We start from the raw sequence: 13,911 nt of genomic DNA, 5'->3' as shown, positions 1-13,911 counted from the left end.
GCATTACAAGAACGATTTTTTATTATTAAAAGCTCATTACAAAAGGCACGAAAATATGTCAAACATCAGATTTGTTTTTTCGATTGTCAAATACACATCGAAGAGGATTTTATGAATGGAGAATCGCTTCATCCCATTGCTATTGTTTTTGTCAAAGCAATTTACCTGAAATGAGGCACTTTTGAGGAAGGTGCAGATAGATAAAGCGTGCGGGGGAGTAAAGAAATTCAATGCCGCGTCGATTTTGTAATTAAAAAAAATATTTTGTGTTGCACTGGAGGCAACATTTATCTGGAATTGTGCCTCTAAATGATTCTTGTCATTTAAGCAACGGGGGTGCAACCCGGGGGGGGGGGGGTCATGGCGCAGACTGCGCCTTTGAAATTTTTACGGGGGGGGGGGGGGTGTTTTGAAGGGTATTTTTCTCATTTGGGGTGGGGGCTCTTGCTTTTGGGGGGAGTGTTGTGAATTTTAGGGGGGTGCGTCCATGCTCTTGGGAGGGGGCACCCCTGATTTAAGTAAAGGAAAACTAAACTAAACTAAATCAGCTGATTGCGCAGCCAAATTCTAGCTCTTTCTTCAGCCCTCAAAATTTCAAGCAGTGTCTGCAGCACGAAAAAAAAAATAAATAAATAAAATAAAATAAAATAAATAAATAAATAAGTAAATAAGAAAATTAAAAGTTCGAACGCTTAATAGCAGAAGTCGAAACTTACGCCCTTTGCCTTCAGTTGGCAAAATACAGGCGAAAAGTCATTCCAAAAGCTCTGATCTGTGACGTAGCTTCAAGGTGAAATGAAGGAGCACCAGGTTAATGGTATCGCTCACTGCACTTTTGACTGCTGTTGCATGTTGAAAATACACTCGTGTTGCCCCAAAAGAAATATGATTTCGCAAGAATAACAGGAAAAGGAACAATGAAAACTTCGAGACGAGGAAATATTTAAAAACACAAAGCTTGCCAAATTGCTGCACAAAATAAATTATTGTGCGTTCCTTTCTCTTGTCTTGAAGACATTGAATTAATGTAAACTTTTCCTCATTTTCTGATTCCTTTGTATTTTTAAAATTGTTCGAGCAGGGAGGAAACTACATTTTTGCTCCATATTAAATAAAATTATTTGTAAAAGTTCATTTGGGAAGGTGCACTAGCGGTGGTCATGCATGGCCGGGTAAGGGAGGAGGCGGGGTGTTGGCACATTTGTCTCGAGCGCTGAGAAAGAAGATTAACATCAGAAAGACGGACAAGTCTCCGTGGTTATTCTCGTAGTTTGCTGTTCAATAAATTGAATAATAACTAACGAAACTCTATGGAGCTTTCCGACTTTTCTTTAACACTATTTAAGTGATCATGTAATCATTTAGTTATTAGCCTCATAGTATTGTAAACATTGAACCGTATACCCCGCTTAAGGGTCAGTTTACGGTATTTTGGACAATGGGGTTGTTTCTTTCAGTCAAAAGTAGTACTTTTTGTCACTGAAATTGATAGCAAAAAAAAAAAAAAAATAAATAAATAAATAAAATAAAATAAAATAAAATAAAATAAATAAATAAAAAAAAAATAAAAAAAAATAAAAATAAAAAAAAATAAAAATAAAAAAATAACATGGACGCAGAAAATACTTTCATCTCAATGGTTATTTTTTAATTATTTTTTAAAATGTTCGATTTTTCAAACAAGGCGTCACAAATGATGCTCTTTCGCGCATCTTTCTTCCGCGTTTCCACATTATGATAATCAAGAAACGAATTAAAATTGCGCTCTACGCTTGCTATCAACCATATCTTTGCCAATACACGTGAATAAAGATACGAATTAAATATTTTGATCTGTGAATGGCAACACTGAATGGCATTTCATCATTTGTGATGTCATCGGCAGAAGCATAAGCAATGGAAGCGCACCGATTTAAGTAATTTTTTAAAAATATTAAACTTGAACAAATTATTTAAAAAATGGTCAGATCCTATGTTTTTAAGCATGCTCTTTCAGAAAAAAATACTTTTAAAATTTTGGAAACGACTCCATTACGTAGAGTCCGTAACATGATTTTTTTGCCATAACTTTTTCATTAATTTCATTAACCCGTAATGTTATTTTAAGTTTATCGTACTACACACAAACTCAAATTACAATAATTTGTAAATCAACGTGTAAATTAAATAATTATATGGAAAAAAAATTGTCATGTTACGGACTCTATACATTTGTCCGAAGTATCGTGAAATGGCTCTTAAATGAATACTGTCAGTTCAAAGAAATATTATCCGATTAAGCAATGCAATTTTCTTTAGCTATCCAAATTGACAAAACTTTTCTTGAAGCGTAATAATAATAAATCAATAAGGGAAGTTATTAATGTTATTAGCAAAAATGTTTTTAAAAAAATTAAGTATGAAAATTACAAAAAAGTAACTTACAACTTGAGTTATGAAATAATTGTTTTTGCATCTTCTGTCATTACATTATTTTTTGAAATCGGCCATAATAGTGAATTGCTTGCTGAAGGCCTTTGAGTGAAACTTTTTTACTTTTTTCTCCCTTCGTCTGCAATGTTTTACGTTTAATAGGTGCTAGCCACGTTGCCCGGCCTATTCAAAAATAAAATTTATGTCCAGTGACACCTGTTCAAAATTCAGTGTTAAATAAGAGAGAGAGAAAAAAAAAAAACGCATAGTGTAAAATTTCCCGTCGGAAAAATGGCGATAATTCCTAAAAATTCCGTTAAAATGTGTACTTTAGTCCCTAAAAATTCCCATGTGAATGAGAAAACTTCGTAAATAAAGTTTACACTCTCCTAAAAATCAGAGTACCCGAATGAATAAAGATATACATATATATATATATATATATATATTATATATATATATATATATATATAGATAAAGGCAACAGTTCTACGATAGCGACAACAGACGCTTTGAAACCTCTTTGAAATAAGGACAACCACTCCCCAAAATTTCCAGTATTGTCTCGACATTAGTCCCTGAAAATCCTCTACTGAGTAAGGACACTAGTCCTGAAAGATATCTGTCAAAGTAAGGACCACAGTCCTTAAAAAATCCCATTAGTCCCCCAAACTCCTCCGTTAGAAAACGAAAAACATTCCTTAAAATTCTTTATCATGACAAGGACATCTGTTTCGAAATACAGTGAAACCTGTGTATAACTATACTGTCTATAACGATAACATATCTATAACAATATTTTTTTTTTCGCCCCAGCAAAGTGTCAGCACGAATAATCAAACTGTCTATCGATAACCTGTCTATTACGATATTTTTTTATGTCCCAACAATATCATTGTAGACAGGTTTTACTGTATTCCTGTTAGAATAAGGGTTACAGTTTTCAATAAACGTCAACAGTCCCTCTAAGAATATCTGAATAAGGAAAATAGTACCGAAACCCCCTTTCAGAAACAGAGGAAAATTCCAAAATGACATAAACGTTCTCTCTTTTAATACCCATCTGAATTGGAATAGTAGCTTCAAAAAATTTTCCTTTGAATAAATTTTCTAAAAATTTCCATTATAATAACGACGTCAGTCTCTCAAAATTCATATCAGCATGAACCATTCTTAAACAAAGTTAACAGCAGATGTAAAAGTCCCGTGTCCTGATTAGATTAAAGTGAATAGCAAAAATTTCCATTAATAACACTGAAATCTTAAATGCTCTTCTACTAGCAGTACAAAAAAATACGGGAAAAGCTGCAAAGCAAAAGCAAGAATTTTATTTGTTTCCAGTCGAGAAAAAAAAATGACAACAGATTTTTCTTCTCAATGATTTTATTCACGCCAGGGTTATTTGGTTTAAACCATGGTTTAAGCCACTTTTAAACCAAATGGTTTTTTTTTTCTAAAAAACCATGTGGTTTTTTTTCAAAAATGGTTTTTTTTTTTTTTGAAAATCTTCATCGTGTTCCCCCAAATGTTTTCATAAATTTTACATATTATTGCAAAGAGTAAAATCTAATTGATGCAAAGTTACTAGCAAAGCTTTATAGATGAATTACAGATTTAATAAATTTAGAAACTTATAATTTTTAAGGTAATGCAAGTTTGCTAACTAGTTTTTCTTTTGTTTTTTCCTTTTTTTTAATCAATGCAGCTTTACTATTAGGTACATATATATACAAGGCAGACCAACTAAAGTTTTCTAAAATTACATGGAGAAAAAATCCAAGTAGCTCTTTTTTTATTAATTCAATTGTCATTATTTTTCAGTCTTTTTCGTTTCAAAATAGCCCCAAAAGCATATTTCAACCAAAATTTCATTTACTACCTAATTTGCTTGATTACTTAAGATTTATTGAGATAGATTATGTACCATTGAAGCGATGCATAGTGTATATAAATTTTAACGCTAGAGTATTTAAATGAAAAGGGAGAGAGAAAAAAGATAACTAAAGAAGTCGAAGAACACTTAGAGTGGGCATAAAATTGCGCTTAAACCTGCACACTTTTTGCATCCCCGATAGACGGTGGAGTCAGAGCAAAAAAAGAAAATATATAAAATTATGGAAACATAAAATATATATGTAACTCAGTGCTCTTATAAAAAAAATAATAATGCCAAATTTTCACCTTTAAAAGAACTTTTTTTATCTGAATACTGTCGGCCCCGCTTAGTAGCTTGCGTTCGACGAACCTCACCGGTCGACACCGGTTGATCGATCACGTGACAGCTAGTGATCACGTGCTTCAATCAACCAATCAACAGCTTAAAATAGTAACCGCTGCGGTAACCGGTGGATGATAGAACGCTGCGGTTAGTAACTGGTTACTCACCGGTCGACCAGTGAGTTTCGTCGAACGCAACCCTAAACGAATACCGTCGGTTCCAAGAAATATTATTCGATTAAGCGGGGTATTGGATTAAGCGGGGAAACTTTATTTACCGTTCCTGGTTGACAACTTTTGTCTTAAAACGTAATAATAAATCAATATCGAAGTAATAGAAGAAAAAATGTTTTTGATTAAAAAAAGTTTTAAATAAGCTAAGTAATCAACAAAATAGTATAATAATTAAGTAGGATATATAATCCAAATACGTATGAAAATTATAAATGTGTAAATCTTTGCTTCGACACCTTTTTCCAGTTCATATTTTTTGGAGAAAGTCCATAATAGTGGATTCCTTGCTCAAGGTATTTTGAGAATATTTTTCTAACTTCAATTACCGTGCTTTACGTAATTAATATTTATCAATTTTTTTTCGTCTGCAGTGTTTATATTTCGTCGTTCTTTAATTTAATTATCGACTGTCTGTTGCATAGGTGTGTTGGTAATGGCAACTGTAAAAGAAACTAGATTCGCAACTCCAATAAACTATAGCGGGCGCTGCAGCCACTGTCTAATGACGGATGAAAAAGGTAAAACAAACAAATGCCGTAACTTATGACTTACTTTGACGCTTGGTGAATGACAGTTATTTTTCATTGTGTTTGTGGGAAGCTTTCTTTTCTATTCTTCTGAAATTACATTACACCATAAACTGTCTGAAGCTTGAAGAAAACACGTGGTATGAAATGTTTTACCTTTTTCGGTAGTATTGTTAACCACCACACGGTAGCATATTCGAACTCTCGAATTGCGAATTGGATTCTCGAAACATATTTTGGTTGATTTTTAAAAAAATTATCAAAAGCACGGTAAGTGACTGACATGGGACTTTTTAAAATGTCAATCAGTTACCGTATTTTTAACAAATTTTTAAAATCAACCATAATATATTTCGAGAATTCAATTAAACCATCAAATTTAGCTTAAAAAATACAATAAGCCTGGGGCATCGTTTGCACATCGTGTGTGATCGTTTGCACAACGTATATTTTGCGCTGAATGTTGCAAAATACACACTGATGGGCTCGAAAAATGTCCCAGTTACTAGTAGAATTACCCATTTATAACATTGGAAAGGATTTATCAGCATATTTAGTTAACATCTGCAATGTTTATTTTTCTTTGTGTTATTTAAATTAAGCGTTATTATTATTTATCTTCTTTTTTTTCCAATGGCAACGATTTAAGAAATTTAATAGAAGAGTGGAAATGTTTTGATGGAATGTTTATGGTAGAAATTATCATTTCATATTATTACGTGAGAAATTGTTCTCACTTAATTTATTTTTAATTTAATCAAAATATTTGCGAATGCTAACCAATTTTATTTGATTATACGATACATTATTCGATTTTGCAGGATCTGTAACAACATTGCGTCTACGGGAAAACATTCGGTTCCGAAAAGTTGCTTCTCTATAAGCGAGGTATTAGTTTATCCTTTACCCTATTAAACGGTACCTAGAAAGACGACAGAGGCAGTCAAGGACGTGCGCAGAAATTTTAGGGTTCGTCAAAAATGACTTTTACGGACCTCTCCATTTTGTTTATCCTCATGCCCCAACATATCTTTCATCCCTCATTCAACTAGATTTCTTCGCTCTTCCCCCCCCCCGAATAGTCACAACATTAAGTAGGCTTTAGAGATCTGTTTAAATCAACCAGTGGCGTATGGGGGGGGGATACCTAGTTCGCATAAATATTGTTTTAGGTAATGAATGTGAAAAAATTTCTGAAAGTCTCTGAACACCGTCTCGTTCTCTAATGTTACCAAACAGGGCCGACAGCCGCATTTTAAAGACTTCAATTTAGAAAAAATTCCACTGAAAGGCCCTTGAAACTTCACTCTAGACCCATCATTTGGGCAATCATGGGGATCAATTGACACCCCGTCCTTTAATTTAAAAACGTATGGTGATTGAGCAACTTGCATGTATTTTGATGCTTTTTCCTATAAAATTTATTGAGTACATACTCTTTGACTCCCCTCTCCCTCCAGCAAAATTTTGAAATGAGTCCTGCTCCTTTCCCCCCAAACATCATCAAACCATCCAGAATTACGCTTTAGAGCTAATTTAGAATATTTTCTCAGGATAATCCGCGCACCCTTTCCCCATTACATCATCTTTAAGATCATTGGAACTTGAATTTTTCGAAATTGTGTTTCAAAAAATTTCTGGGGAGTCTCTGAACACCATAATTTTTTATAATAGTTCCAAAAGAGTTTACAATCGTGCTTTGGAGATTTTAATTTCAAAAAATTTCCGAGGTGACAGTCCATGAAACTCTCCTTCCCCTAACATCACTAAGATCGTCTAGAATTGCATTTGTAGATCTATTTTAAGGAAAAAATTTCAGAGGAGAATCTCGAGCCCCCTAACATCGTTGAAGAGCTCCTAAAATGCGTTTTTGGAACTCTATTTCGAAAAATTGCTGGAAAGAATCCCTGGACACTATTCTTTACCCAAACGTTACCAAAAATGACCAACGATTGAATTTTAAAGCCTTCAACTTTGGGATCGTTTCTGAGAGGAGGACCCTCAAACATCCCCTCCTACTAATATCTGTGAGATTGTATATTACTACTACGTTTTTAGAGCTATAATTTCGGAAAAATTAAGGAGGAAAACCCCCGGCCCTCCCCTTTTCTTTGAGAGCATTATTTCATATTGCTAATTCCTGTGTTTCTTTATGTGTAGAACTGTAGATCGATAGATAGATATTACGGACAAAGACGTGTTTCTGGTTATGGAGGCATTAAAAAAAAAAAAAAAAAAAAAAAAAAGAGAGAGAGAGAGAGAGAGAGATTTTGTTCTTTTTAGAAAATTGCTGGAAAAAATTGCAGATAAGTATGCAATACGAAACTCAAACTAGCTCTGATAGAATTAAAAGAGACCAATTAATATATTTAAACAGATCCAAAAATAATAGAAGCACGACACAAGTTCCAACTGCCCAAAAAAGGCTCGGAATACAGAATTTTTGATGCGCAAATTTTCCAGATTGTTGAGTGTGTGAAAGTTCTAAGTAAAGTAAAAGCATTCTATGTAATAAGGTTACAAAAACCTAAAAAGCAAAATGCTTTCGTAATTATTTCGAAAAAGAAGCAAAAGTTAACAAAGCCGCTATCAATTTCAGTTTTCCTTTTCTGTTAAGTTTCATAAAAGTCCTATAACACTCAGATTCGTAACTAGTATAACATACTCCTACAATAATCAAGCGGGTTACATTTTTTTCGAAAAACTTAAACATATCTTAGCCAAAATTGCAGAAGAAAAAAGTTCCATAATTTTGAACAACCAGAAAGTTCTGGATTTCTTAAGCAGTGGTATGTATGATATTCATAGTATTAATGCTCTTGATTTTGAAAATCTTTTCACTAACATCTCCCACAATCTCATAATCGATGTTTCAGTTAGGATTTGTGACAAATATGAAAAATACATCAATGTAGATAAACACTCTTGGATAAAAATAGTTAATTTTTGTATTTTCGAGAATTACTTATACAATGGTTCAAATTGCTACAGGCAGATCAACGGTATCCCTTTTTCTAGTGCATTTGCCAATATCTTTTTGCATTATTACGAATCTATTTTTTAATAAACAATAGTATAGAAGCTTTTAGATTACATGACATCATAATTTTTAACAACAATGATTTTCACAATTCATATAAAGAAATTTACCCAAATGAACTACTGCTGAAACAGACAAATAAGGATGAGTCAGTTAATTTCCTATATCTCAACATTCAACTAAATAAAAAAGATCCCAGTGTAGCTTTGCACGATAAACGTAATGATTTTGATTTTAAAGTCGATTCTTTAATTCATTTTCACAGTTGTATTAGTAAAAAAGTGTTCAGAAATATAATTATCTCACAAATTCCTAGACATAAAAAAATCTGCAATAATAAAACAAATCTAAAGACAGCGATTCAAAATTTAACTGCGACCTTAACACAGAACCAATATCCGGAGCATCTTACGGAAAATTTCATTTGCAAGCCTTATGGAAGAAAAGTGGTAGGTCATTTTGTTCGTTCCATGGATTTGTTTGTTACATGTTACTTCTCTTGCTATTGAGTTCAATTGTGATTTTTTTTCTGGTAGTTCAAATTAGTTATGGTGTTCTAATTTAATTTCTGTAATGCTTGTATTTTGGTTTGTAAATGTTCAAATTAATTATTTTCTGTCATGTTTATATTTTGGACTTTCGGTAACCCCTTGCTTGATTTGTGAGATATCGGGGCACTAGTCCTGCTTTTTTAGGCAATTTCGCCAGCAGCACTCACGAAACATCTCGTGGTTTTTTCCCTACCCTTGGGGAGTAACCCCCAGGGTATTTTGGGGTTTTTTCAAAATTTCGAGTTTTCTTGTTCAATTTTATCTTGTTATATATATATATATATATATATATATATATATATGTTTATATATATATATATATATATATATATATATATATATATATATATATATATATGTTTATATATATATATATATATATATATATATATATATATATATATATATATATATATATATATATATATATATATATATTAATATATATATATATATATATATATATATATATATATATATATATATATATATATATATATTAATATATATATATATATATATATATATATATATATATATATATATATATATATATATATATATATATATATATATATATATATATATATATATATCAGGGTGGTCCTTATTTTTGAAGTTGTTGGTATTTTACGCGACACCCCCTCAATTTGTTCCATTATACAAATAAATGATCCTTGCAAAAATTTTAAGTCAATCCATGAATATTAACACGTGCCCCTAGGGCCCTCCTTTTTCAGTTTCGAAGAAAAAATTGCGATTTTTCTCATTTTTACGTAAAAATATTCTTACGTTTTAAATTTACAGTAATTTTGAACCGCAATATATGCTGCTACTTCCAGACCGACCATTCTCTCACTTTCACTCTGTAAAATTTTACATGTTACAGAGCGTACATGTAAACCAATGGCCTTCGGTCAGATACACCGCTCTTCTGAGCTCGTTTCAAATTAAGCGGCAGGGGAACATTTCTTTCCACCAAGATGGACACAAGGGATTTTAAAGGCTATTAAAGAATGGTTTAGGCCGTTAAAGAATGACCTTTGGCAACAACAAATTGCCCCCTCCAGGCTTTGGGGGTGCTGATTAAGAAAATTTTCTGTGTATGTAATAGGTGTGGCAAATAGGGTCGCTAGGTTTCAATGCTATAAATATACGAAATGACAATTATAATTTAATTTTCTGTTCTTTAGTTATATTCTTAAATGTTTATAAATTTTTTTATTTTTAAAATATAAATTTCGAAAAATCCTCGAAACTATATTTTCTATATCTAAAATAAAAAAAAAAAAAAAAAAAAAAACCCTGATTGGATTAACGTAAAATTCTATACTTTAAATTAATTTTCTTCTAATTCAGAACATAGTCCTTGTATATAGTATTTATTCTAACCTGTTGAACCTTTTTTCTACATCTGGTCAACCACAACGAAAAAAGCTTGACAATTATTGATGTTTTCTCGCCTTAAATCACTGTTAGACAAATGCCATATTGGGGATAATAATGCTGTTCATTTGTTAACAGTCTATGTAGATGCAGTAAATTTAAATCCAAATGATCTTATGATCAATCGTACATACCTTAAGAGAGCAAGAGAAAATCTTCTAGAAGAAAAATCAAATTTCATGAATTTAAATTCAGATTTTGTAGTTATTCACTGGGATACAAAGGTACATCCAGGCAAAAAGAACGCCGACAGGCTTACCGTGATCGCTTCAGGTCCCATTGTTGAACAGCTACTCGAAATTCCTGAGATATTTCTTCAGTTGTATATGATATCTTAGATGATTGCTCTTTATTGTTAATTGTTCAAGCTGTAGTGTTTGATACAACGGTTTGCAATACCGGCCGCATAAATTGTGCATGCATTTTTTTAGAGCAAAAACTGGACGGTGCTATATTACATTTGGATTGCCATCATTATGCATTTGAAATCGTACTGCAGAGTGTGTCTTTAAAGAAGTTCTTGCCTTTCTTAGTTCTAGACCCGATATTCCATTATTTAGCATTTTGTGGAAAGATCTTCATTATTCAGAACTTATAACATTTCAATCGGGTACACAGACCACTTAAATTCTTAAAGACGAAGTCGATGATGTATTATTGTTCGTAAAAAGTGGATATTGAAGAAGGACATTTCCTTTAAAATTAAGGAGACTTCTCATAACTCGTAATAATATTTCCTGGTGAAGACTGTCCTACAGGGATATGTTTTCGGAAACTTGGAGCTCATCCCTGAGCCAGGCAAAAGGAATTTATTGTTTGAAAGTTTATATATTTAGGAAACAATTTAAATTGACCTTACATGAGGAGAAAGCCTTTAAATGCTGTTTTACAGTTAAATGATGTATGAAGATATAGTTTTTCTCAGCAACCCAATCGAAGCTCCTTTAAATAATATAATGTGAAAAAAAAAAAAAAAAAAAAAAAAAAAAAACTAGCATCGTACAAAATGATAACAAACATGCAGCAGAAGCAGCGATTGGAAAATTCATAAATCACTTTTCGTATTTAGGGTATTAACTAGTAGCTTTGTCCGTATTGGATGAAGGAATTAACATTGAAGATAGGAAAAGACTACTCCAAAAAATGCTTTCTGATAAGGAAGACTTGTCTGATGATTGTATAAAAAAGTTCATATAACAGTAGATGATTTGAAATACTTTCTTAGTAAAGATTTTCCTCTTTATAGAATCAATTACAAGTCAATAAAACTGTTTGATAAGTTACAAATATCAAAAGATGCTTTCCTACTTGATCCTGATTTATTGCAAAATGAAGAAAGCTATTTAAAAAGAGAGTTCGTTAAAATGCTAAATGTTGTGAATGATACAACTGAAAGAGGAGCACAATTAATCGAAGAATTTCACAAACAATTTACCAAATATGAGTCACAAAAGCAATTTAGTATTTTAAAGACAGTCCAAGACTATCGGAAAAAAATGCACACGATTGAGATACATTGAGAAAAGCGTACGATTAAGGTAAAGTTTCTAAAGCACTATTTCATTCTTATTCAATGTAAAATCTTTAGACGATATGAAGTAATTAATAAAAGAATAGTTTGAAATCTAAAAAAGCACGCTTTCGTAGCTAAAAAGTGAAAAATAATCTTTGGATGATAGTAGTTGACCAATCACTTAATTTTAATGTAATACAAAAAACCGTGGGGTGCTGTCTATATTTACATTTTTGCATGGACAACAAATGGAAGAAATTCAAGACAACTGAGAAGAAGCCCCCACGCTTTTTTGTATTACATTAAAATTAAGTGGTTGGTCAACTACTATCATCCAAAGATTATTTTTCACTTTTTAGCTACAAAAGCGTGCTTTTTTTAGATTTTTGAACTATTCTTTTATTTTTCTGTTTTTTAGTCTTATGTTTGGAGAATTATCAGGCCACGAAATTATTTATAAAACGAGTGCGAGGTATTATCTTAAAGTTAAGACAAGGGCACCCCGATGGGAAGCTACTGTGAGTCATCGATGTATGTTTGCGGAAATCATATTTATATTACTTTGAAAATTTGAGATGCATTTGAATAAAAGTTTTGTTCAACAATGGTATAATCAGCAATGAATTTCCAACTGAAGGCTCACCTAAATTTTGGCATGAAATTAGTTAAAAACAATTATATTTCATGTTCTAATTACCTTGGAACATTGGAACAAATTTTGTCTGATGCAGAAAAATTAAAGGTGTTTGTAGATATTTTTAAATAATTTTTGCGAGCATTTTTTAATGTATTTTTTAAATTTTTCCTTTTTCACATTGTTGGATTTATGCCAAAATATTGATTAAAATTGGAGGAAACTAACAATTAGAAGAGTTAATTAATTAATTTGATTATAGAATATTGCATTGTCATCGGGTCTGAGGTCGCCTGCCAAATTTCAAAAGAACCCAATCGCAGGAAGTGGGAGAAATTTGAGCTGCAAGATTCCATTACAAGATACATACATACAGGTGAAGCTAATAAAAGCGTGTTAAAAAGATTAATTTTAGTCTTACTTCGCTGTAAAAATATTTTGCAAACATAGGAGAAACGATGTACGGGGTCTGAAGTAAAAACGCGAAGATTTGTGAGAAAATTATCAAAAGTGTTAAAGTTCAACGTGTAGGGGCACGTGTTATTATTGACCGATCGAGTTCAAATTTTGCACCGATTACTTTTTATTCTAGTGTCACAAAACTAGGGGGCGTCACTTGCTGAGTTCCGAGAAAAAAAATTTCCCATATAAATAAGGACCACCCTAATATATATATATATATATATATATATAATATATATATATATATATATATATATATATATATATATATATATATATATATATATATATATATATATATATATATATATATATATATATATATATATATATATATATATACGTGTGAAAAGGGGGACTCCAACCCCCCCCGCCCCGTTTTTTACTTCGCGATGACCCAAGATGTAACTCCCCCGCTCCCCGAAATCAACGATAGTTTTTGCAAATTTGTAGCTTTTGAGACATGTTTACAGTATAGTACTTTTCAAACGGAATTTCAAGTTTTTTTTTTTAAATCATCCATTTGGTTTACGGTTCGTTATTAAGAGATGCATCAAGTCAACAAATACGCTTTGGTGTTAGCATGCTAAGTATGTACTACATGGAAATGTGTTAAAGGTTAGTATAATATGAATGTAAATAATGCGTGATTTTATACCTAAAAAATTCTAAAAAAAATGTTATGACCCCATAAATAATGAAAGTAAAGAATTCAGTTTTTTCCCTCTTTCTTTTTTTCTCACTTTCTTTCAACACCCTTTTCGAAATTTGTATTTGAACTACAAATTGATAGTGTAGTGTCATTCCGCATTTCACAGAAGTTTTTTTTTTCAATGATTTTTTATTGAAACGTGACATCTTCTTACTAAGTAATC

This window comes from Uloborus diversus, chromosome 7, assembly GCF_026930045.1.
Source record: "Uloborus diversus isolate 005 chromosome 7, Udiv.v.3.1, whole genome shotgun sequence".
Lineage (NCBI taxonomy): Eukaryota > Metazoa > Arthropoda > Arachnida > Araneae > Uloboridae > Uloborus > Uloborus diversus.
Note: the sequence above shows the minus strand (reverse complement) of the source record.